General features: G+C 46.1%; 3 non-coding genes across 3 annotated transcripts; 2 read left to right on the plus strand and 1 right to left on the minus strand.

Annotated features, from left to right (window-relative positions):
* The first annotated feature begins 9,706 nt into the window (after positions 1-9,706).
* Positions 9,707-9,779, plus strand: TRNAF-GAA (transfer RNA phenylalanine (anticodon GAA)). The gene has a single exon. It is a non-coding gene; the product is annotated as a tRNA-Phe (tRNA).
* A 4,437-nt stretch (positions 9,780-14,216) lies between these two features.
* On the plus strand, positions 14,217-14,289 carry TRNAF-GAA (transfer RNA phenylalanine (anticodon GAA)). Its single transcript has one exon. It is a non-coding gene; the product is annotated as a tRNA-Phe (tRNA).
* An 11,436-nt stretch (positions 14,290-25,725) lies between these two features.
* On the minus strand, positions 25,726-25,798 carry TRNAF-GAA (transfer RNA phenylalanine (anticodon GAA)). The gene has a single exon. It is a non-coding gene; the product is annotated as a tRNA-Phe (tRNA).
* Positions 25,799-26,434: the final 636 nt, after the last annotated feature.

The raw sequence follows: 26,434 nt of genomic DNA on the forward strand, positions 1-26,434 counted from the left end.
CATTTTGACAAATCCCCTTTTAGAAGGGAGAAAATCCCAGTTCCTCCAGCACCTCCAAGTCCATTCCATAAATCTCAAGCGGGAATTTTGTCTCGGCGGGGCACAGCTTTGGAAATTATGCACATACTGAGGAACTTTACTGGAAAAGTGGGGCAACCCAGAGTTTTATTTTAAAATTGTTTTTGTAACTTGACTTGCTATGATATTTTCTGCAGCTTTCACACCTTTCTGGCTGACCAATTTATTAAGGATTGTGTGTGGAATACTGAAAGGAATTTCTAACGACTCTGAATATTGATGTTCCAGGGAGAAATAGGCTTGCAAATGCTTTCTGGAAGTAGGAAACTTTATCAGGGCATTTATAAAATTATCATGAAGTCCCTTCAGATCCTGCATCTTCATTTCTGATAAACACATTTTCCAGCTTAGAAATGAGCCCCTTTAATAGGAAACCTTGTGGAAAATGGATTTATTATTTTCCTTGTGGTCTGCAGCAGAAAGAAAAAGCCCAGTAGCCTATTTTGCATAGAGTCTGATAAAACATTGTTTTCCTCTGACAAACTGGAAAGTTGATAATGCTTTCCCTAGAAGGGAATGTTTCACTTCAGTGCCCAGATTCTGATTTATGTTCAAAAGTACTTCTGATGGAATAAATGTCATTTCGAGTCAGAAAATCAAAATATTTTTTAAATGAGAGGCTGCATCTCCTACACATTTTCTGCTTCCTGCTGTTTTTTGTTTGTCTGTCTGAGACCGACTAATTTGATGGTCCAGAGACAAACTCTGGAATAATTTTGAATTTACAAAACAGGCATTTTTCATCTGTTTTTAACACGAGAATTTAGGTTTAGTGGAAACTTTTAAGTGGCAAGAGTGACTCAGGCCTGACCAAATGCTCCTCAGAGCTGTGACCTCACATCAATGTGTCTGGCACATAATATTGTGACTTTCAGAGGCTACTATATTATCAATTTAAAAACCCATAACGCTCGTAATTACCATTTAAATATGCCTTAGTTAATTTTTTTACCATGCTAAATTGTAATGGGAGATGAAAATCTTCAATCAAAGCTCTGTTTTTAGTAAATTCCAGAAGGTCTCTGATTTCTGCACAAGAACTCTGATTAAACGTGGCCTTCGCTCTCTCTGTGTCAAGTGAGCTGATGCAAAAAAAAAAAAAAAAAGCATTTGGAATTGCTTCTAAATGCAAATTATCCCCAATTCCAGCTTTAATAACGATCCTGTCATCTGAATTAGCGGTTGATTGAATTAAACAGAACGGACTGAAATCCACCGCCCCTTTCCCAAACTATCTCTACAAAAAACAGTTTTCAAGTTGCCTTTCAAATCCTTGGAATTCTTCCTTTTTAAACCTCTAGAGTGCCCTTGAGAAATAATGGCTGTTGCTGTTTTCTGGTAGGTTTGTAGTGTGTCGTCAGGATAGAGAGGGCTTCTCCAGAGACAGGATCATTCCTCCAGGATTCTGGTGTCCTGAAATGTGTCTGGACTTTTCCAAGCAAGGAAGACAGTTACTTATCACGGAATCATAGAATTGAATCATGGGATTCACGAATCATGGTTTGGGTTGGACGGCACGTTCGAGTTTGTCTCATTCCAACCAGGTTGCTCCAAGCCCCATCCAATTTGGCCTTGGATGCTTCCAGGGAAGAGGCAGTCACAGCTTCACTGGGCAACCTGTGCCAGGGCCTCACCACCCTCTGAGTGCAGAACTTCCTCCTAAAATCCGATTTAAATCTCTCCTCTTTCAGTTTGCCGGCACCTGCCTGGATGGAGCTGGGCACCCTGAGAAAGCGGGGTGAAGGTGTCTTTTAGTTATTTCTAGAAGCTCTTGGAGTTGGAGACCAAAATCATTAACAAGAATTTATTCATTGTGGATGGGCTAAGGCACACCACATCTCCTTGTGCCTGAGGATTTCCACCAACTCCATCCTTGGGTGGTCCTTGGTATGGGACAGGGAGTTCCATAAGGAAAGGAAAAAACCTAGGAAAGGTCAGGACCTGGGTTGAATAGACATATGGGAAATGGCTAGGAACAAAAGCCAGAAGTGTGATTCAAGCAAAGATATGCCCCTTTTATTTTTGTTATTACTATTACTACTATTATTATTACTATTACTATTATTATTGTTTTTGTTTTGTTGTTTTGTTGTTTTTATTAGTTGTCTTATGATCTATACATTCAGGAAGTTTCTTATTCAGTAGTGAACTCATTTTCAGGGATTTTATTATTTATTATCTTGTTTTAGAGCTGTGTGTCCAACACAGTGTCTCGGCTGGACTGTGGCAGATAAGAGGAACGAAAATGTTCATGGGAAAAGGATCACATCAGGAATTTCACATTCTTAATTTTACAGCCAAGCTATCAAACCATCAGAATGATGGGACATGGCAGACTTTACACTTTGCACAGGAGTTTTAAGCAGTTTGGAGCTGTGGGGGTTTGTAACATCCAGCTGGAAGTTCTTAGGCCAAAAAGGGTTTAACCCATCTCAGTCCCGTCTCAGTTTGCAGCAACCAAAAAACGTTGACAGCAAAAACGTCTGGTCCTGTGAAAGAAATGGGGAGTCAGGGCACTTTTCTGTCTTTAGGGAGGAACTGGATTTGGCTGCTTTCTTGGAAATCTAATGGAATTCAGGATGGATTGTGTCCCTGGAATTACTAACATAGAGGAATTTGGGTTGGGATCCACCTTATTTCAGAGAACTCCATCTGAGCTGGTCACATTCAGTCCCCTTTATAATAGAATCATGGAATGGTTTGGAAATGAACTTTAAATGAACTTTTGGTCTACTAGCCCCACTCCTGCAATGATCAGGGACATATTCAACCAGAACCTGTTGCTTTAGAGCCTCATCCAACCTGACCTTGAATGTTTCCTGGGATGGAAATTTCTCTGGATAACCTCATCTGGTGTTTAACCACTCCCACCACGAAAGATTCCTTCCTTAGAGCCAACCTAAATCTCCCTTCTTTCAGTTTAAAACCATCACCCCTTGTCCTGTCCTCATACACCCTACAAAAAACTCTATTTCCATCTTTTTTCTAAACTCCCTTTAAGTATTGAAAGGCTTCAATAAGCATTTCTGGATCCTTCTATTTTCCATGCTAAATAACCCAAACTCTCTCAGCTTTTCCATGCTCCATCCCTCTGAAGGAATCAGATGAGTGAAACTTTTAGGATTCCTCCAGCATTAGAGCCTTTTCCAACACACATATGGAAAAGGTTCAGGCTGTTTGCATGCTGGAAATCACAGGATCTTTTAGGTTGGAAAAGACCTGGAGGATCTTCGAGCCCAACCTTTGGTTGATCCCCACCCTGTCACCCAGCACGCAGCACTAAGTGCCACAACCAGGCGTTTCTTGAACACCTCCAGGCATGGTGACTGCTTCACGTCCTGACCCTGCAATGTTCTTGCCCCAGATTCAGCTGAAAAAAACTCGTCTAGGTGTGAACTGCTCACCTTGCTCTAAATGTTCACGCAGCTCTGAGTTTTACAGACTCAACTCTTTTTCCTTGTCCTAAAATCCTGGGTGTCATCAGACAGCTCCGGTGGTGATGGTGTCCTCCAGACTCACTGGGGCTGCAGAAGGAGACACTTGTCACTCACCCAGTGGGAAGGTGGCCCTCACAAAAAGCTTTTTTTGCCCGTGACCTACATTTGAAACACCCACCCACCCCACGTGTGGGCTGTGTCTCCTCCTGGGGGGAGCCCAGCATCTGTGTGGGGGTTTTATCACAGTTTTCACGTTGTCACTGAGATAAGGAAACATCCTGGCATGTCCTCCATGACAGAATCCTGACAGCAATAGAGGCTCCTGCTGCTGCTGGGAAAATACAATTTATTGGCAAGGCTGGCCACAGTTTTAGAGATATTTCTGCTATTTTGTGGAAAGAAAACTTTTATTTTAAGAAAGTATATCTCCCTCTAAGCCTGGGTATGTATAGCCCTCTCTACATACCATACTTGGCTGGCATTTCTCAAAGTCAGCCATTTAATTAACAGAACTTCGGGGTTTTTTTAATCCCTATGTGTTATCTATTACCAGACTGTACAATTCCATCTTAGGGAGTAAAGATGAAACCGCAGGCTCCTTCTCAGAGGTTTAATCATCAGCAGATTGGATTCCACATCCCTGGAAGTGCTCAAGGCCAGGCTGGGTAGGGTTTGGAGCAAGCTGGTTTACTGGAAGGTGTCCCTGCCCTTGGCACAGGGGTGGAATTTCAGGTCCCTTCCAATCCAAACAATTCTGAGCCTCTTGCTCTGAGTTTTGTGTTGCTGGAACCAAGTGGAAGAGGAGAGTGGAGTCTCACTGCCCACATGACCCAGAAGGAAGGAAAAACATCCCAGAGTCCACAAGATCCTCTGTACGTGAGGTGGGTCATATCCAGAGCTCCAAAAACACCACCTTGGCGAGGGTGTGGCCTGGAGCCTCCCCAAAAATGGTTCAGGTTTCACTCTTAGGCTTCACCACCCGTGGGAGATGCCAACTGCTGCTGTCCACATTCCCTGTCCTGTCCTAATGGACACAACAACCCCCTTGCTACCCACTTCTGCTTGCATTAGGTAGGTGGGAAAATTATGGCCTTTCTACATCCTGGAGAGATTCTGGAAAAAGAAAAAAGTTGGTTAAAAATAACCAGGCTGTGGATTTGCAGGCAAGACTGTGCAATTAGTTGGGGTCTGTTGTTCAAGACTGTGTGAACAGAGTGAAATGCAGCAGATGGGGGAAGACACGGCAAACACAAAGTTTGCTTGTCTTCAAAACTTTACAACAACATCTTCTTTTTTTCATTTTTTTCTCCTTTTCCCTCTGGCTGTTGCTTGCTGATCATAGTTACATGTTTGGAATAACTCTAAAGCCTAAAAAATGCAGAGTTTATCAGCTGTTGGGAGTTTTTAGAGGTGGTTTATCTTCCCTCTGCCTTGTTAACCATCAGGAGAAGCTTTATTTGGATTATCACTGAACTTCACCCTTAATTTGGGACAAAAAATCGTGAAAATATGGTAGAATAGATTAGTTATTAGGAAGAAATTCTTCCCTGTGGGGGTGGGGTGGCCCTGGTATGGAATTCCCAGAGAAGCTGTGGCTGCCCCATCCCTGGAAGTGTCCAAGGCCAGGCTGGACAGGGTTTGGAGCAACCTGGGATAGTGGAAGGCGCCCATGGCAGAGGATTTGGAACTGAATGATCTTCCAGGTCACTACAAAACTAAACCATTCCATGATTATCTGATTAAATTCCTTTACTAACAGAAATACAAGGTTTGGTGCTGAAATAATTTAAAAATTCACTGAAGGCCAAACATTTTCTTGCCCTCAACTTCCACTATGGCAAATAAAAAAGAAGCCCTTTGCTTCATAACCTTGTATTTAGACTTGTTTTCCTTTATATGGGAATCTCCAGTTGAAGCATTTTCCATTTTTTAGGGAAGGGATGAGGCTTTGAAATTCTAAGAAATATAAAACCTACCCTTTGCCGCCAGCACCGGGACATTTCAATGGGGGCAGCTCTCAGTCAGAGACAGAGGGATTAAAGAAGGCATAAAATAATCCAGGGAGCAACTGTGACAAACAAAGATTATTCACAGATTTAACTATGCCCATTTGCATCATCGTTCTCAGGGACACAGGTCTGTGGCTAAATCGCTGGAATCTCCCCCTCGCGCAGCTCTTGGGTTGTTCATGGATCCTGAAGGAATTTTTTCACAGGGAAAAGCTGTTGATGTGGCAGGAGGTCTGACCACCCTCCAGGAAACCTCAAATGGCTCCGATATTCAGCCATCCCCAAAAAGATTCGGCACCACAGAGTTCCCAGAGCCGTGAGGAGACCGAGGGAGGCTTCTCCCCCAATTTCACCCCTCTAAAACCACGCTGGGATAAAGCACCCTTTAAATAAATGTCAGATGAGCAGGAGCTTGCAGGTGGCTTTACCTCCCTCCCTGGGGATATTTGTGACTCCTCAGGGTCTCCTGACTCACAGGCAGTGCCCGGGGGGCTGCATCAGCCACCTCCTCGGCGGGGGAAGGCAGGTGGGCCAGGCAGAGCCCCGGCCCCACGGGGAGAGAGATGCTTTTAGCTCTGACTCATCCCTGTGCTGCCTTTGGAGGGAGAGGCAGCAGCTTCGGAGAGTGGGAGTTGCTCTGCTATTTTCTGTTTACCGGCTCTGCTCGCTGTCATTTCCCACCTGGGGGACAACGGGTTTGAAAGCCAGAGTGCAGCATTTTGTGGCTGGAACATTATTTTATTTTTATTTTTTTTTCTCCTCTCCCGATGAAGGGTGAAAGTTTGATGTTGGCAGAAGAAAATGGAGAAGGGGAGAGGAAGAAGGAAAATCTTATTTTGGGCAGGGAGATGGGGTATCACTATTATTTAACATCCAGGCTGTCCGGAAGGTTTATTGGCACCTCTTAACTTGAAAAATATGTGGGGAAGTGGAAAAATGAGCCTTCCTTGCCTCCTGAATCCTGGTTGGATGTTTGATTCTGGACACCAATGTCATTCCTGCCACACAGGTCCCAGATAAACTACCAAAAGTCCCTTTAGGTCAATATTTTTATGCCTCAGAGCTGTCAATCTTCCCATCAAACTTGGTGTCACTCAGATCCATTTCCTGCTGGATGCATTATCCGTGGAGAATCGATTGCACGGCATGGGGCTGGGTTATTGATGACATTATCTTGTTTATGGCTTGTGGATGTTTCTGGCTTTAGAGCAGTGCCCTCCTAACACTCGAGTCAAAGAAAAGTCCATTTATTCCCAAATTTCAGATGTCAAAATGGAGATGGATCCACGCAGGGTTTTTTGCTCCACCAGATTTGTGTTGTTTGCAGGGCTTGATCCTGTTCTGACTTCTCTGGGAATGGCATAAAATTATTTTGCTTGGAAGGGACCTTAAAAATCAACCTATTTTTACTCTCCTGCCATGGTCAGGGACACTTTCCACTATCCCAAGTTGCTCCAAGCCCTGTCCAACCTGGCCTTGAACATTGCCAGGGATGGGACAGCAACAGCAGGAGCCTGTGCCAGGGCCTCACCACCCTCACAGGAAGAATTTCTTCCTAATTTCCTATCTAAATCTACCCTCTCTTGTCTTAAAGCCATTTCCCCTTGTCCTGTCACTGTTTGCCATTGCAAAAATCCCCTTTCCAGCTTTCCTCTATCCCCTTTTAGGCACTGGAAAGCCACAGTTGGTTCTCGAGGGTACCTGGTGAGCGGGTTCTGAAAGTTCTGTTCAGTCAGTCTGAGGACTTGAACCTCATCTCTTGTCAAACTCCAAGAGCAAGATCCAATATATATCCCACATGTCTCCAGCAGCAAACTTTTATTAGGAGTAGGTTGGCTTATCCAGAAGAGATTTTCAGACCTGGGTCCTAAGTGGAGACCTCCCAACAGCCTGGTGTTACCCACCTGGCTTCCAAACAGATTTGGAGGTTCATGCTTCCCCTTTCCCGACAAGTCCTATGAAGCACCTCCAGCTGGCACTCGCAGTCTCAGATCTTGGCAGGGAATGTCTATCTATCCAGGAAAGCTCATTGTGCATGGCAGGAACTGCCAAATTCACAGCTGGGGATTAGCCATGAGTAATAGTGGAATTCTGGAGAAGCCATGGGAAGTTGCAGCACACACCCCGTATATGAAAGGGGTGAGTACCTGGAGGAGTTCCCTGAGGTTGGAAAAACAATTCCGTGTTCTGAGGCTCAGCTGCACATCAGGATTGGGTCAGAGCTGTGATAGCCATGAAAATGCAGAACCTCCACACATTTCATTGCCGTGCGCCATAATCCTTTTCCATCTCTCATACCCAGGTTTTTCTCCTTGTTAGAGATTACCTGTTTTTTTCTGGACAAAGAATGAAGCTGAATCATTCATCTGGACTTAAGACTACATAAAGTTTGGATCCCTGCTCTTGAGGCAGCCAGATTTAATGGGAGGAAGGATTTTTGAGTGCTGTATCCAGCTCTGGGTTCCCTAGCACAGGAAGGACATGGAGCTGTTGGAGTGAGTCCAGGGAAGGCACCAAAATGATCAGAGGGATGGAGAAGCTCTGCTGTGAGGGAAGGCTGGGAGAATTGGGATTGTTTGGCCTGGAAAAAAAGAAGGCTTGGGGTGACCTAAATGTGGCCTTCCAGAACCTGAAGAAGCTGACAAGGAACATGGAGATGGACTATTTACTAGAGCATGGAGTGTCAGGACAAGGATTAAACTGAGAGTGGGTTTTGATTGGATATTAGGAAGAAATCCTTCCCTGTGAGGGTGGTGAGGCCCTGGCACAGGTTGCCCCGAGAAGCTGTGGCTGTCCCATCCCTGGAAGTGTCCAAGACCACCAGGTTGGATGGGGCTTGGAGCACCCTGGAATAGTGGAAGGTGTCCCTGTCAGTGGCAGAGGAGTGGGAATGAGATGATCTTTGAGGTCCTTCCCAACCCAAACCATGTTTGTTTCTAAGGCTGGATGCTCCTTGCATTGGAATGAAGCGCATGAGTGAACTGATGACCTTCAGCTACAGGAGGATGAGCTAAGGGAGCTGAAGATCCTCCAGCTTTTTCTTCCATCTCCACATGTTCTGGAGCCTTGCAGGATCCTGGTGTGAACTTAGGGAAATTCTGTGGTTTCTCTGCTTTCCTTCTGAGCTGAGGGGAACCAGGGGGTGTCGCCTCTTGGATGTGTCCATTGCCTACATTCTCAGATTTATCCTCACTCTACAAACAGATTTTAGAATGCTTTGTATGAGGACCCTCTTCAGGTGCCCTCTGAAATCCCTGGCACAAGGAATGCACAGGTATGATCAGAAAATGGAGCTGGATTCCCAAGCAGCAGCACAACCAAACAACACACTCCTTCTTCTTTGCAGTTTTGGGGACTTTTAATCAAAGTCAAGTTGTAAAAAAGTAACATCTAGAACATTTAGGTGGGCAAATTCCTCTTATTTTTTGATCCTAAACCCTTTACATTTAAGCACAAATTTACCCCCCTAAAAATTTCTAAATGCCTTTCTTTTTAAAACAATTGCAGACAGGGAAAATGAGGTGTTACTGGATGCATACTGGGGAGCATAACTCTTATTTACTGGAGAGGCAGCAAGGAACTACATATGTTACATAATTATATAGAAGATAGCAGGATTGCAGTGTTCTGAAACGAAAAAGTGCCAGCATTCGGAAATATGAGGGATCATTGGCAGCAATTTATGTAGTTTAGAGTGATTTTAGTTAAACAATTGCACATTTTGGTGCAATGTATGACATAATAGTCAAAGAGAACTGAAAAGTTTTCAAGTCTGTTTTCCATGTTGGCTTCCCAGCTGATGCTTCACCAGGGAAACATTTTATTTGTGGGGAGCGGCTGCTCCTGGCCTGGGTTTTCCTGAGGTTTGTTCTCTCTTGCTTTGTTGTGTGATCAGTCACACCATTCCCACACTGGAATAGGTTGCTCAGAGAAGCTGTGGCTGCCCCTGGATCCCTGGAAGTGTCCAAGGTCAGGTTGGATGGGTCTTGGATAAACCTGGGACAGCGGGAGCTGCCCCTGCCCCTGGCAGGGAGTGAAATGAGCTGATCTTAAAGGTCCCTTCCAACCTAAACCATTCCATGGTTCTTATCAGAGGAGTGTTGAGCAAACTGGTTTGAATGGTGAAAGTCTGAAATCTCATCATGTTCCAACAGGTTTTGGGAAAATCTGAGCCTCAGCAGGGCTGAAGTAGCTCAGCTGGGAGAGCGTTAGACTGAAGATCTAAAGGTCCCTGGTTCAATCCCGGGCTTCAGCAGAGTTTTCCTGCAGTTCTGTGTGCCCAGGGCTGGGCTCTGCAGTACAAGAGAGACCTGGACATCCAGGACTGAGTCCAGCCAAGGGCCAGCAGAACTGGAGGGCACTGGAGGCGACTGGAGCACCTCTGCTGTGGGGAAAGGATGAGGAGCTGGCTCTGGTGGCCTGGAGAGAGTGTGGAGCTGCCCTTCTTAGACATATTCCCGAGTGACCTGGAAGTGCTCCTGGGCAAGGGGCTGTAGGTCCTGCTTGAGCAGGGCTTTGCAGCAGGGACCTCCAGGAGGTCCCTTTGGACCTCAGCCGGTCTGAACCTGTGAAATAGGGACAGGGTTTTGCAATTCCAGCACTTCAGCAAAAATGGTGATATCAAGGGATTTTTATTCCTTCCACTGCCTGTGCCCAGCCCTATGCCATGTTCTGCACTGTAAATCATTGGTAATGCTGAGTCACTGATATGTAGGGCTGTTTAGTCTGGAATGACTCCAGAGGAAACCACAAAGATTGTTAGAGAGATAGAGATCCTCTCTTATGAAGAAAGCTGGGTTGGTTCAGTCTGGGTCTCCAGGGAGACCTCAGAGCCCCTTTCTGTGCCTAAAGGGGCTCCAGAAGAGCTGGAGAGGGACTTCAGAAAAGGGCCTGGGGTGTCAGGGCAAGAGAGAACGCCTTTAGACTGACAAAGGACAAGGTTAGATGGGGATATTGGGAAGAAATTGTTCCCTGTGAAGCTGGGGAGGCCCTGGCACAGGTTCCCCAGAGAAGCTGTGGCTGCCCCTGGGTCCCTGGAAGTGTCCAAGGCCAGGTTGCACAGAGCTGGGAGAACCCTGGGATAGTGGAAGGTGTCCCTGCTCACTGCAGGGGTGTTGGAACTCAATGGTCTTGAGGGCCCCCTCCAACCCAAACCATTCCATTATTTTGTGATCCTTTGAGGACAATCACTGGTGCCTGACCACCTCTGCCAGGCAGCATTCCAGGCTTTGAGCTGCAGAGTCATCATTACCAGCAGAGCCCAGCTCCTTGCTAGAATTAATGAGTTGAGTCTGCTTAATTAAATGTTTCTCCCCTTTGCCCTAAATGTTAATGCCTTCCCCAGCCATGGAATTGCACAGGGACTCTGTGAGCTCACTTCTCAGTGCCATTTTTTGTCAGTGAGGCACTGAAAGGAGTGACTGGATCCTCCTCTCCCTTTGCTGTTGCACTCTCCCCAGAACAGCAGAAACAATGCTTTGACATCACATTACATAATTTTCTTCTTACGAGCCCTTGCAAACATCTTTATGGCAGAAAAAAATGAAAGAATATTGGAAATAACTTTTGAACTTCAGAGAAAAGGAGAAGGAGAAAGCCTGTCTGAGACATTTTAGAACTCATGATTCATCAGCGGTAGAGCTGAGACCTGCAAAAGATCTGCTCTACCCCCTGAAACTAGTTTCTGAAAAACAAAGGTGGCAGGGATGCAGTGGTGAGTGATATTGTCATGGAAAAATAGGTGCAAATGCTAGGAAGACAACACAGTCAGGGAATACAATAATCCCTGGAGACCAGGATAGGCTTGGCCTGATTCCTACCCTCTCTCAGGGTTATCCATGACTTGGAGTGACTGCAGGGGGCTGCCAGGTGGGAACTTTTGTGATATTTGAGATATTATCCCATCTTTTGCAGTGTGGTTCCAATGGATCTGAGTGTGGGTGTTGCAATGCAGGGAACTTGTCTCACCCCTCATTTGCAAGATCTGTGACTAAGAAAACTCCCAGAACCCTGGTGTCTCCACCAGGCAGCCCCTCATTCCATCTTGTTTTCTGCTTGGCTCTCCATAATCCCAAAATCTGGCACTATTTCCTCTCCAGTCAGACTGAGCGTCAAGGACAAAAACGCTTCAGGCGCTCCAGGGATTGCTGAGGTTGGATTTAAGCAGGAAATAGAACAAATTTCCCAGGGCGGTCTCCTGTTTGTGGATGCTTGGGAAAAGGGAATGGATTGACGGAAGAATGGTCGTAAAGGAGCAGAAAAGAGGGACTGACGTCAGAGCTCCTCATTTCCATTTCTACGTCACCTAGCAACACTCCAGTTAAGGACTGAACTTCCGAGACGTGGATTCCCTGGGAATTTTCCCATTAGGTGGCACCACTGGCCTTGGGAAGGCTTTCGTCTGCTCTGGCTCCATCCAGCCAGCCAGACCTGGATCCAAATGCATTGATCTCCCTCCCAAAAATTCAGAAACGGCTGCAGACTAATCAGATTCGTGAAGATTTAAAAGTGTTTTGGGTTATTTGTTGTAATAAATTTGGAGAAAAACTTTTGATAGGACCCAGCCTATCTATGCACTGGACTTAATACAGATTCTAGAAAACCCCAAAGAGAAACAAAATCTTGGCATGAATTAAATGATCCTGAAGGTCCTTTCCGACCCTAAAAATTTTGTAATTGGGTCAGTTGTAGAGATTTGCCTTTTTGGCCTCAGAGAAATAGGTGAGATGAATCCTACCCCAGGAACTTTTCAAAATTGCTCTGTTTTGCAGGAAAAATGTCATGCCAGATCTCTTGTGGTCTTTGCTCCCTGTCACATGGGTGTGCCCACCTGGCCTTCCAGGAATTTGGAAATCATCAGTGCTGGTAATGCCAAACAGCTCACAGCTCTTCAGGGAAGAACAAACCAGAACTATTTCACAGAATTACAGGCACTGATGTTTCAAAATAGACATTGGTCTGTTTTGATTCGCCTTCAAAGACAGAATCTTTGAAGAAAAATGAAGCCTGGAGCAAGTCCACACTCCAGACATTAAAAGCCCTTCAAAGCAAAGCTTTACATGTGAGTAAATACTTGGGATAGACTCCAAAATAATCTACAAAGAAATCTCCTGGCTCTGCAATTCTCACTTTCCTTCAGCATCCAAGTGTGGAAAAATACACCAGGAACCACTGTTCTGTTCCTAAATTTTGATCCAAGATGTACTTGTAAGATCCACAAGAGCTCAAGAAATTGCTCCTTTAAAAACCTTCTGCAGATAAAAATAACCAGCCCTGCTCTGAACACACAGCTTTGGTTTGGGGATGATCTTGCACAGGACACAGTACAAGATTTTTTCCTCATCTTCTTTCATGGACAGTAAGAAAAAACTTAACTGGGGTCAATACCCAACTTCCTTCTTATGGGTCCTGAGGTCCAGGTGGAGATGAGGGAGACATTCAACAGGATAGACAAGGATGGCTCATTCCCACTTCAGGGCTGAGGCCTAATCACCCTCCAGTGGCTCCAATTCCTGGACAATACTGTAGATTCATATCAGCAGCTCTACCAGACACAAAATGGAATTGTTTTTGGGATTATGTTGTCTGTTGGCCGTGGTCTTTAGACACACCCTGGATTTGTTACGTGCACTGTTTCTTTTGGGACCACAGAGCTTTCAAAAGATGGATCCAGAATGTTTTAGGTGAGATAGAGGAAACAATTTCTAAATCTAGAAGCAAAAATTCTGTAGCACTGCTCAGCTGTCCAAAAGTTCTCCACCTGACAAGCACAAAGATGCTGAGACCCTCAGCCACCCATGAGCAGTTTTTCAGTGACCATGGGTGGGATCACCATTGGAATCCAGTGCTGGAAGTAGTTTTGGAGACAGAAGACCCACCTGGGGAATGATCCTGATGTCTGGATATTTCAAGAGATTCTATAGCCTAGTTCAGGAGCCTGAGATATCGGGAACTGTTATCTAATAAATCTCAGTGAGGAAATATCAGCTGCTGTCAAGCTGAACATTCAAACCCAGATTAAATATATTCCTGACACCTTTCACTACCAGATTTTTAACAGACATGGAAAAACTTACTGTGCGTTCCACATATGTATTTTGGGAAGATGTGAATTTGGAGCTGGTGAAAGATGGGAGATTGTCCTGGGAGAGAATTATTTGCAGGATAAGTTGGTGGGCTGGGAAAACATCTCCCATATCACTGCATGAAGATGCCTGGCTCCCATTCCTTAGGTGAAGAGTGACAGATTGATGGGGAGAGATTAGCCAGGCTCCATGGATAACTCCAGATCCTTCCGTGGGCTATGTGAAAAGGTGTCAGGAAATTCTGTTCAATGCTACAGCTCCTGGCTGGTTCCCAGATCAGGGCTGCTGTTTAATTCCAGATATAGCTGTGTTTTATCACAGAATCCCAGAATGTTTCAGGCTGGGAAGGACATTAAATATCATCTCTTTCCAATCCTCTGGCATGGGCAGGGACACTTTCCATGGACCAAGTTTCTCCAAGCCCCCTCCAATCTGGCCTTGAACACTTCCATGTGTCTTGAGCCATTACTTTTAATCTCAGTCTGTCTCTATCCTGTTCCTTGATACAATTCCTTGATTCCCAAGATAAAGTCAACCAAAGGCTGTCAGAAAAGGCTGAAAGATCTTCGTATTTCAACAGGTTTTGGGAAAATCTGAGCCTCAGCAGAGCTGAAGTAGCTCAGCTGGGAGAGCGTTAGACTGAAGATCTAAAGGTCCCTGGTTCAATCCCGGGCTTCAGCAGAGTTTTCCTGCAGTTTTGTGTGCCCAGGGCTGGGCTCTCCAGTACAAGAGAGACCTGGACATCCAGGAGAGATCCAGCCAAGGGCCAGGAAGGTGATCACAGAATCACAGAATGGGTCATGCTGGAAGAGACCACAGTGAGGTCACCTGGTCCAAACTCCTTGCTCAAGCAGGGCCATGTGTCCAGAGGATTCTGGAATATCTCCAGGGAGGGAGACTCCACACCCTCCCTGGTCTCTGTTCAGGGCTTGGTCACTGCCCAGGGAAGAAGTTCTGCCTCATGTCCAGGTGGAACTTCCTGGGGTCAGTTCCTGCCTGTCCCTCTTGTGCCACTGCTGATCCCCCGGAGCAGAGTCTGGGCCCTGCTCAGAGCCCTCCCTGCAGACAGGGATGAGGTTCCCTCTCAGCTGTGTCTCCTTGAGGCTGAACAGCCCTAGCTGAATGTAATGAAAGCACTGGAACCTCTTTCTTATGGGGAGATGATGAAAAGTTGTTGATGAGATGATTGCCCTGAGAGGTTTTGGAGTTTCCATTCTGAGAAATTTTTAAATGCCACCTGGCCGTGGTGCTGGGTGATTAGCTCTGGGTGGCCCTGCTGGAGTAGAGAGTTGCACTAGGAGATGTCCAGAAATCTCCAGCTCTTCAGCAAGTAAAGGAAAAAGACAAAATCTTATGTGTAGGGCAGGGAAAAGCCAGGCCAATGTCATCCTCAGGTTTTTCCATCAGCAGTGTCCACCTGGCCAATCTGCACAATCATCCTGGCTGGCCAACCAAGCCAACAAAGAGATGCGATCAAGATTAGGGTGGGAGAAGTACCAGACCTCCACATGAATAAAACCAAATTTAAATACTTCTATCGTTAAAATATTATGAAGGTAAAGTTTTCTTCTTTTTATTTTTCCTGTTTTCCCTTTTTTTCAGTCAAACTAATAGCTCTAATAGCACATAGAGACTTCTTCAAACTGAACTCCTCACCCGCTCTGAAATCCCGGTGCCTGTCATCTGCTGCAGGATCTGCAGCGCGACGTCACACACAGAGCCCCCAAATAAACTTCCGCTCTCATTTCAGGCACCATCTGTGTCCCATTTCTGCAGTGCCTGGCAGAGATTTCTTCCCTTCTATGGAATGTTCCTTCCCCTTGCTGAGCTGCAGACTTTGGAGGTGGGGAAGTCGGCGGGTGGAACGGATCCCAGCTCCGTGCAGACGGAGAGCACTGCGCTGTGACAGTGTCCTTGGGTGGCAGGATGATGTTGGTGCTCATCCTTGGTCAGGTGGCCCCAAACCAGGCCCCAGGGCAACCCAGAGAAGAGGTGAAGATGACACTTGGTCATCTGGCTGCAAGAAATGGGAGAAGCTTCACTGGGATGCTGGATGTTAATGAGGGTAGGAGTGGTGAAGTGAGGAAGAGCCAGAGTTGGAGATAATCATGGAAGGGTCCAAATGCACTGGAACCATGCAGCTGCTCTGGCTCAGAGTTACAGAACCACAGAGTACCCTGAGCTGGAACAGACCCCCAAGGATCATTGAGTCCAACTCCTGGCCCTGCACAGGACACCCCAACAATCCCAGCATGTGCCCATGAGTGTTGTCCAAGCACTCCTCACTCTCTGTCAGTCTTGGTGCTGTGACCATTCCATGAGGAGCTGTTCCAGTACCCAGCCACTCTCTGGGTGAAGAACCTCTTCCTGAAATCCAACCTAAACCTCCCCTGACACAGCTTCAGGCTGTTCCCTCAGGTTCCATCACAGCTCACAGAGCAGAGATCAGTGCCCACCCCTCCTCTTCCTCTCAGGAGGAACTTTTGGACTGTGATGGGGTCTCCCCTCATTCTCCTCTTCTCCATCTGAGCAAACCAAGTGCCCTCAGCTGCTCCTCACACGGCTTCCCCAGCCTGGAGTTCACAGTCTTGTCTTCCTCTTATGCAAATAAATTGACCTTTAATGCATAATTCAGGCAGCTGCAACCCAAACAGGTCATGAAGAGCTTTGCCTTAGGCTCTCCACCAAACCAGCTGAATCTCTGCCAATCCCCGTGCCTCAGTTTCCCTCGCTGCAGCACTGACACTTCCCTTCCCTTCCCAAAGAGTGGGAAGAGCCAGATTGCAGGTGAAAGTACTCTGTGTTCCCGGCTTGTTTTTGTGTGTTATCCCAGCACGTGTCCCCAGGGATGATGCTGGATTACTCATACACCTCTCGAGTCCTCTGTTTCTCTAATTCCTTTTATTTGCAAGAATTAGGAACAGTCATGCTATCCAGGAAAACACAGCCCTCACAATGCCAGCATCGGCGTCACGGAGCTGTGCTTAGCAGGCTGTTCCTAAGAAATTCCTGGGACTTTCAGGTGCATTCACCTCAAAGTGGGGCGGAAATGGAGAGGAGGAGGTGATTAGAAAGGAGAGCACAGATCGTCTCGGAACACTGCAAGATGAGGTAAATAACGAGGAAACTGTGTGGGAAAGCAGATGAGTGATGGGAGATTCAGAATCCTGGGTCACCTTTGATACAGAACATTTCAAATGGCCAGGAAAGATTTTGGGATTCATCTGGAAAGAGAGAGGCTGCTGGAGATGAATATATAATTATTCATCATATGAATGATTATATCACTCATATATGATATAAAATACCATACATTAGATATAGACATATAGATCAATAATGAAATAATATTAATTCATAAATATTAATATATCTAATATATAATACTTGGAATATTTTGCCTATCATGGCAAAGGTAAGCCAAGTTGAGTGTTGATGATGTGGATCTGGAGGCTGAAAGGATGAGGATGAGGAATTTGTGGTCCAGACAGAGGTCAGCATTGTAAGGATGGGGTTTAAACTGGTTAAGGCAGTGAAAATTCTGAGGCTTATCCCAGTCAATATAGGGCAGCTCTCAATGAGCTCTTTCCTGTCCTCCAGAAACAGATGCCAGAAGAGGCTTGTAGGGACTTCCAGGAAAAGGGTTTTGCCATGTGGTTGCTGGAACCACCCTCCCATCCCTAAAGTTCGTTTTGCTGCACAACCCTCTCTGTTGCCACTGTGGCTGATCCCTCTGAGGATGCTCAGGTCTCATTAGACATAAAGTGGATGAAGAAGTTGTGATGCATCAAAACCTTTTCTTCCCCACTCTCCTTCCATTATTAGTTTTTATGTGTGGATTTTTTATTTTTTTTTTAGTGAAAATCTGAGTCACAAAATTCAGGGAAACACCTGGGGTCTAACCTACTCTTGAAATTGCATTGCCCTTTGATTTTGAGGTTGTAGCCCAGAACTCTGATATAGGGAGCTATAGAGCAATCCTTATTTTGGTTATCCCAGCTGCCAAAACAAGAGGTGTTCAGACATCTGTTGCCTTGGTGCTACCACGTTTAATAACCCTGGTTATTAAATTGATAATCCTGTCTGTGAAGATTTTGTCTAAAAGTGTTAAAACACTTTCTTGATCATTTTCATAACTTTTGGCTCATGGCCTCCGCTTCTGGTTGTGGACACTTCGCACATTTTGGCAAGAGAAGTGGCCATCACACAGAAGCAGGGAAAAGAAAAAGATACCCCTAAGTCAATCTCCATTATTATTATTATTATTATTATTATTATTATTATTAATAATAATAATAATAATAATAATAATAATAATAATAATAGAAGAAGAAGAAGAAGAAGAAGAAGAAGAAGAAGAATACATTATTTAAAATAATTCTATGGTTTGAAGCACCCGGTTTTATAAAAAGCCAAGGCAGAGAGGGAAAAAAATCTCATTTTTCAGCCTATCCCAACTGCTCTTCTCCATTCCCCAACAGCAATAAAATTCCTGGGAAACATGGACAACACGGGAGGGATCTCATGTCTCCTGGGAGTGACAGCAGAACCCTTCAAACGAGGAGTGGGAATAACTCGTAACACATTCCAGAGCCCTGCCGTGCTCTGTCTGTGCCTCCCGCCCACCTGCCAGAGGGAGCTGGGAGGGAAAAGTTCACCTGGAAGGGAAAACAAGCTGTCCCTGGAGGAGGTGAGATGAGGAGGATCCTGTGAAATGCCACCTTCCAGTTCTGAGAGGGACCTTTGGGATCGAACCTGATCTAGGGGCATGAAAGGTGGGCCGGTGAGGGGGACAAAGAGTTCAAAGAGGAGTCTTAGTATCTTTATCAATGTAGTCCAGAAAGTTTGGCTCGTTTGGATTAATGAATCTCCTGCATATTCCTTGGGAAGTCTCTCTCTCTCACATTTTCAAACACTGTTTAATTTGCTGCAGTGTGTGAGACCAACTTTTAACAATTTGTCTTGACAGCTGCCAGCCCTGGAATGGGACAAATTCCCCAGCGCTGCTGGAGGATTTATACAGATGGATCTGTGTTGCAGATGGCTGTAGGCACATTTGCAGGTGTTTTTGGGGTTTTGGCTCCTTCTCCTGATATCAGTCTAATTTCTCTTTTTTTTTTTTTTTTTAATAGTTCCATCTTCTCCAAGAGAAGATGTTTGACCCATGTGGGAAGTCATGGCTCACTTCCCTGGCCTGAGCTGAGGCTCTCAGAGGTCACTCTGGCCCCTGATTCACACAGTCACAGAACCAGAGTTTGGGTTAGAAAACACCTTAAGGATCATCCAGTTCCAACAGCTTCCACTTGACCAGGTCACTCAGAACCCCATCTGGTCACTTGGATTCTCCATCAGCACATGCATGAGCTGATAAATCATATTTCTGGACATATTTTCTCTTGCTGTCAGGTTCTGCTCTTCTGTAAAAACGCTTTTAGGAAGGTCCTTGCATCAAGCTCCAGGCTCCAGCATCTTGTGTCACTTTGTTTCCAAAGTAGGAACCTTAACAGGGCTGGCAGGAAAAAGATTTTCTATGTTATTTTTATCTTCTACATTATTTCTATTTTTTTATATTGCCCCTTCTAAGCCAGACACTACTGAGAAAACCTGAGACAGCAATCCCTGTACAAGAAATTCACTTGTGAGTCCCTTCCAGCTCAAAATATTCTGTGATTTTGTGAAATAGCCAGAGCTGTCCAAGGCTTGGACATTTTGGTGGATGACCACAGACAATCCATAAACTTGGGCTGAGGTTCTGTGCAGGTCCCTCACCTTTACTCCAAAATTTTCAGGCAGCTGAGAGGTGTTATTGTACTTTTTAGGGAAATCTGACCACCACCACCCCCCTCCAAACCCAGAGCTAACAGGTTTTTCCCTAGAGAAGAACTAAAATTGCAAAGGTACTGAGTTTTACGTCTACTCTCTATATTGAGAGACTGAGAAAAAAAAAAAAAAAAGAAAAAAGCATCTCAACTTAGAAACTTCAGCTCCAAGTTTAAAGTTAGAGGTGATGATCTTAAGAGCTAAAAATCCTTGGGCTGAAAAAAACAAAAGTACCCACAGTGTATTTTCAAGCCTTCTACTCCTGGTTTTATGTACATCTGCTCTTGGTTTTTATTTAAAGGATTGTGGCTGCAAGAGTAGGGAGCTTGCAGGGCAAATCTGGAGCTGAGGGAAAGTCTGAACTCCACTTTTGGAAGCTTTCAGGTGGCTGCAAACCCCGCTTGCCTCAAGCAGCCCAGCACATCCATGGCCACCCTTCAGGATCTTTAACAGGGTGACTTCAAAACCAGCATTTTGATCAGTCCAAGGGGGAAAAAAAAATCTGCTGCCGTTTTCTGTGCAGATTTTACGGTTTTCCAAAGCCCATTTCACTTCTCCTCCTCCTCCTCCATAAAATTCTCCTTCTCTCTCTCCTCCTGTGGAGGTGCCAAAGCCTCCTCCATCAATTTGTGAGAACTTCTGCTTGAAAACTGGAGCAGAGAATCACCCACGGAACCAGGCTGGCATGAAAATACCGGAGGCAGAGGCTCTGATGCGAAACGACTCGAGGAGTTTCCCCGTGTCAGGGTGAAAGAAATGGGAATGTGGAATCAGCTCCACCGACATCTCTGGGGGGTGGGACACCTGCCCAGCCTCTTCTGACCACAGACAGGGATATGGCTTATTAGGAAGACTTTTTTTTATTTCCTCCTACTGCCTTTTAATTAATAATTTTATCCTTTTGCTCTGCTTGTCTGGGATTTGAAGGGTACCCAAATCTGTTATTTGCTTTTCCCCATGGGGGGAAAAAAAAAACCCAAACAATTCAGCAGGCCAGTCTTTCTCCTAAACATTACCAATTGCTTGGAATGAGGGATTAGAAGGCAAAATTGAATTTCCAAAGCAAAAGAGAAGTTTCCAGCCCATGTGGCACAAGTCAAAGAGGTTAAAAAGCTGATCTAAGTGCATTTTAAAGCCTTACATGCTGTAATTAAAATCACTTCTCTACTGGATCCTCATAGTTTTTACATTAAATACTTCCCTGAATTTGCAGAGTTTTGCCAAGGATGTTTTCTGTGCTGTAGATGCTTGCTAAGAACCAAACTGAAATCCACCCACCTTTCTTTATGGAATTTCAAACTCTCACTGGGCTGTCACCTTCTGGATGCTCCCAGAAGCTGCCAGAAGAGTTTTTACTCCTGTCCCAGCCTGAATCCCACCCTGGGCAGGTGAATAAAAATCTCCATATCTAACAAGCAGTAGCAGGAAGCTCCACAATCCTATTTTTTCTCTGCTTTTCTGAGCACAATTTGCATATTTAAATAACCTGCTTCGCCTTGGAATGAGCAGTGCTTCACGTTCTCTGCTTTTCCTCCACTTGCACCCTGCAATAGCAAATGAAATCAGGTTTTGCCCTTCAAACCTAAGAAAAGGGAGAATCCAAACCCCCAAAACTTAACAGCCCCTTTAATGACCTAAATTGTATTTAATTAATCAGTCACATAGTAAACAATACTATAATAATAATCAGTAATAATCAGCCCACATAGTAAAGCCAAGAACGTTTAAAGGAATTTTGACTGTTTACTTTAGTACCTCTGAGGAAATGAGCTGGGTCCAAAAATTATTTTTTAATTCTCCAGATTTAGTGTTTGGTGTTTAGAGCAAGTCCTGGACTGTTGCTGCCTTTGAATGTTTGGCTTTTTTGGTTTTTTGTTTTTTTTTAAAAAAAGATTTGGGGTATTTTTTGCATGGCACATGTCCACACCCTGTTTAAGACACAGTTAAGACAGTGACAGAAATCCTAACTGAAACTTTTCCAGGATTTTGTTGGATGACCTGGGTGAAAGAACAATTCTGATGCCCATATAGAATAAATCATAGAATCCTGGAATGGTTTGGGTTGGAAGGGACCTCAAAGATCATCCAGTTCCACTCCCTGCCATGGGCAGGGACACCTTCCACTATCCCAGGCTGCTCCAAGCCTTGTCCAGCCTGGCCTTGGACAATTCCAAGGGATGGGGCAGCCGCAGCTTCTCTGGAAAGTCTGTGCCAGGTCCTCCCCACCATCACAGGGAAGAATTTCTTCCCAATATCCATTCCAGCCTGGCCCTCTTGTCAATTAAACCATTCCCCCTTGTCCAAAGTCCCTCTCCAGCTTTCCTGGAGCCCCTTTAGGCTCCAAGGTCTTCCTGGAGCCTTCTCTTTCCCAGGCTGGACAATCCCAACTCTTTCAGCCTGGCTCCAGAGCAGAGGAGCTCCAGGTCAGATTTGTTCTGTATAAGTCACCTGCAATATCATCTGCACGGCTGAATTAAGACTTTGTGCTTTCCCAGAGATCCAGACAACTCCCACTACTGAAGGCAGGCAGGGATGGATTTACAGTTCTAAGCTCAGATTTTGGAAAAGCTGAGCTCTTAGGAGCAGCTGGATGGTGCAGGATCAGCTCCTAGGTCATGGAATTCTTCCTGGGGCTCCCTGGGGCAAAACTTCTCCTTAGCAGTAAAAACCTTGGTATTCCCAGGAGCCCTCTGAAAGTAATTCCAAATATTTGGTGCCTCAGGCCTTGACTCAGCCTTCAGCCACCAAAATGTTGGGGGCCAGCCTGAGCTGCTCTCAGAGGGGGTGAGAGAAGGCAAAGCTGAACTGAATCTGCTGTCAGAGGCTCTGGATGGCAGCTCCCACTGCCGGATCCTTCTCCTGAGGTGAGCACGGGTGGGCTCCATCCCCCAAAAATGAGAATTCCTTCCCCATCCCCACATGAGCCGTGAGTTTCCAGCGCAGCTCTGAGTACTCCCTTAATGTCTTTGTGCCTGCAGCAGTAATCGCAGGATTATTGCTCCCAAGACATGCAAATAATAATTCTCTCTTTCCCCTTGTAGCTGCCATGTAATTTAGAAAATTAATCTGCATTTTATTGTCTGTGCGTGCTGCCTCTGCCACGGCGAGATCCCTCTGGCAGATCCCAGAGTGCTTTCCCAAGGATTCTGGAGAACTTTTCCCAGTTTTCTGAGGGGTGAAACTGAGGCATTGGTAAGGGAATTGCTGTTTCCTTGTGCCAGCCATTGGCAGAACAAGGGACAAAGCAGACATGAAATTAACCCATACATTAAAGTAGCTCTGAGCAACCTGGTCTAGTGGAAGGTGTCCCTGCCTTTGGCCAGGGAGCTGGAATTGTGATATTTATGGTCCCTTCCAACCCAAAGCAAAAAGCACTCTGGGAATGCAAACTATCACGAAAACAATCAGTAAAATCCAAATTTCCTGGGTATTTGGCATCTTCCCTTCCCTTCCCTTCCCTTCCCTTCCCTTCCCTTCCCTTCCCTTCCCCTCTCCTCTGTTTTCTTTTTTTCTCTTCTCCCTCTTCTCTCTCTTCTGTCTTTTTCTCCCTTTTTCTCTCTTCTCTCTTTTTTCTTTTCATTTTAACTCCTGCTGAGTGTTTCCCATGTATTTATCTGTCTGCTCTTTCCACTCAGGCTTCTCCTCTCATCCGCAGCGAGATGCGGGGTCGGGCGGGTGTGTGAGGATCGATCCCTGCCCACGGATCAATCCCTGCCCGAGCTCCCGGCAGCAGAGGTGGAGAGGGAGGTTCACGAGGATGGGGGAGAAGGAGAGCAGCAGCAAACCAGGACTGAGAGCATGAAGAGAAAGAGGCATAAATCACCGGAATGAAAAGCGGAGAACCAGAACTGAAGGGCGCCGGCATAGCTGTTTGTGGGGGAGAGCAGCGGGTTGGAGCAGGGACTCGGGAAAAGATGGATTTTGGGATCTGCTGATTGATCGGTGTGGGGGCTCTGGAGGGGCCTGAGCGGGGGTGAGAGGAGGGAGCTGAGTGCGAGGGGGCTGGAGAAGGTGCTGGCAGGGCAGCTGCCCCCGCTCCTGCCGCCCACCGCGGTTATTCATCCCGCTCCTTCCCTCGCAGCCTCCCCGGGAGCACGGGCAGGTTTTAACCCTTCTCTGAGCCAAATCCAGGTTTCCCTGGACAACTTCTGGTGCTGAGGTTTTGAGTGGAAGCAGTTTCAGCCAGGAAAGGACTGAGTTGTCAGGAGAAGGAGGAGGGAAAACAACTTCTCTCATCTCCTCTAAGAGCTGCGTTGTGGTCTCTGGGATTTCTGTGGGTCCTGCAGTGGGAACACGAACCCCGAGGGCTGGCACCAGCGGGGGCCTTTCCTTTTCCTTCCCACAGCTGTGGGTCACACTTGGAACCGATTTCACTGGAGTTACCTCTGCGTGCTGAGCTCGTGTTTGAGGCGGACTAGCCCAGATATCACTGTCACCTCCGTGGGCACAAAGGTGCCAGCTCTGGCAGGGCATCCCCTGGTGCTGGCTGAGAGCAGAGAGATGGTGAGGAGGGGGAGCAGGACACCTGCACCGGGTGTTAGAGTGGCCAGAGGAAATGGAATTGGTCTGTCCTGTTCGTTGAGACTAAACCCATCTGACTGGGCTAAAACCTCCTCCCCTCTCTGCCCCAGCACAAGTCACAGAATCACAGATTTGTGGAATGGTTTGGGTTGGGAGGGACCTTAAAATCCTGTAGTTCCACCCCCCTGCCATGGGCAGGGGCACCTTCCACTGGATTAAGTTGTTCAAGCTGCTCATCCAGCTTGGCCAAACATTCCCAGGGATGGGGCAGACACAGATTCTCTGGGGAATATGAGCCAGAGTCTTACCACAACCACCACCATCACAGGGAAGAATTTCTTCACAGTATCCCATCTATCCCTGCCCTCTGGCAGTGGGAAGCCATTCCCTGTGTCCTGTCCCTCCATCCCTTGTCCCAAGTCCCTCTCCAGCTCTTCTGGAGCCACTTAAGGCACTGGAAGGGTCTCTAAGATCTCCAAACCTTCTCTTCCCCAGTGTGAGCAATCACATCTCTCAGCATTTCTTCAAAAATAGGCCTATTATGTCCAAACCACTTCCTGGGAATAGTTCCTGGCTCCTGCTATGCAGGGAACTGTGTCTGGGCATTGTCTGGGAGGACACAGATGATCACATTTAAGCCATTTGGGTCACCATCAGGTCGGTGTCTCTGGTGTGGGATTTGCCTTTCTCCAGGGGCTTAATGAGGTTGGAGCCCTTCAGCACAGCCACAGTGTGGGAACTGATCTTAAACCTGAGGGCAATATCTGGGATGTTCATAATACCTGAGCTCTGCTTTCATAACAAAACGATGCCCAAGACATTGCACAAAATTTGATTTAATTGAATCCCGCACATGGACCATGCAGGGAGTTCTGACCTACTTTGATCCAATTTGGGGACCAGGAGGCTCCTGCCTAATTTAGATCCAGGCAAAGAAAGCTGGAGTAAAGGCTGATTTCCAGCTGGTGCATCCCTGAGCCAGATGACCCTGCCTGAGGGCATCAGGTCTGCAAAGTTCCACCCTGGGTGAGCAGCTGCTGCATTTGTGGTGTTGTGTTTGTGGTGTTGCATTTGAGGTGTTGTATTTGAGTGGCATCTCTTGGCAGAGGCATTTTCCCAGCAGGACTCCTGGTATCTCTTCAAGGCTTAAGCAGGTGATGATGTTTTTTGTTTATACACAAGTTATTTTAACATCTATTAAATTAACATTTATTTAACATCCTGGTCAGGATTCCAGCAGCATTCCAGGATCAGACAGCCTGATGTCTGCAGCTTTTAGAGCACCACCAGAAGGAAAAGGGGAAAGAAGAAGAGATTGGATTGCTATGAAGAAGAGATTGGATGAGCATTGGGGTTGATCTTGAGAAGGTCAAGGGTTTGCTGCTTCCCCACTTGTCTTTTTGGACAACTGGAATTTCGTGTCCTGATGGGCTCCATGGAACAGGAATTAGAAAGGGACAAAGGAGCAAACACAAAGCAGAGTTACTCAGTTTAGTGGGGTGTCTGCACATTGAGCACCATCATTTGACAAAGATCAGGGTAAAACCAGGAAATGGTCTGGAAAAAGTAAAAAAACTTCATCAGAGAATCATAGGGTTCCCTGAGCTGGAAGGACCCACAAGGATAAAATCATAGAACCATTAAGGTTGCAAAAGATTTCCAAGACAGAGGGCAAACTTTGACCCATCACATCCTTGTGAACTAAGTGAGAGCACTGAGTGCCATGTCCAGTCATTTCCTAGACACTTCCATCATTGATTCCAACTCCTAAAACTCTGCTGAAGCCCGGGATTGAACCAGGGACCTTTAGATCTTCAGTCTAACGCTCTCCCAGCTGAGCTACTTCAGCCCTGATATTAGGATTTATTTCCCTATAAACAACAGGTAAACAGACTGGAACCCTTCAGCCTGGAAAATAGAAATTTTAGGGGGAGAGGTTGCTTCAAGGTCAGTTGTGATTGATGTTAAAAATTCCTTTCATAGATAAGGGGTTTTTCCTGTTCCCAAAATCCAGTTCTGATTTCCTGCTTGGCCATACACCTGTGGGCCAACCTTGCTGCTTCTTCTCAGGGCAATCCGTGGCATAGGAACAGGCAGTGGAAGGAACAAAAATCCCTTGATATCACCATTTTTGCTGAAGTGCTGGAATTGTAAAACCCTGTCCCTCTTTCACTGGTTCAGACTGGTTGAAGTCCAAAGGGACCTCCTGGAGGTCCCTGCTGCAAAGCCCTGCTCAAGCAGGACCTACAGCCCCTTGCCCAGGAGCACTTCCAGGTCACTCGGGAATATGTCTAAGAAGGGCAGAACCACACTCTCTCCAGGCCACCAGAGCCAGCTCCTCATCCTTTCCCCACAGCAGAGGTGCTCCAGTCGCCTCCAGTGCCCTCCAGTTCTGCTGGCCCTTGGCTGGACTCAGTCCTGGATGTCCAGGTCTCTCTTGTACTGCAGAGCCCAGCCCTGGGCACACAAAACTGCAGGAAAACTC

The sequence above is a fragment of the Pseudopodoces humilis genome, chromosome 1, assembly GCF_049639895.1.
Source record: "Pseudopodoces humilis isolate 2021_Gansu_Grassland_sample_001 chromosome 1, ASM4963989v1, whole genome shotgun sequence".
Taxonomy (NCBI): Eukaryota; Metazoa; Chordata; class Aves; order Passeriformes; family Paridae; genus Pseudopodoces; species Pseudopodoces humilis.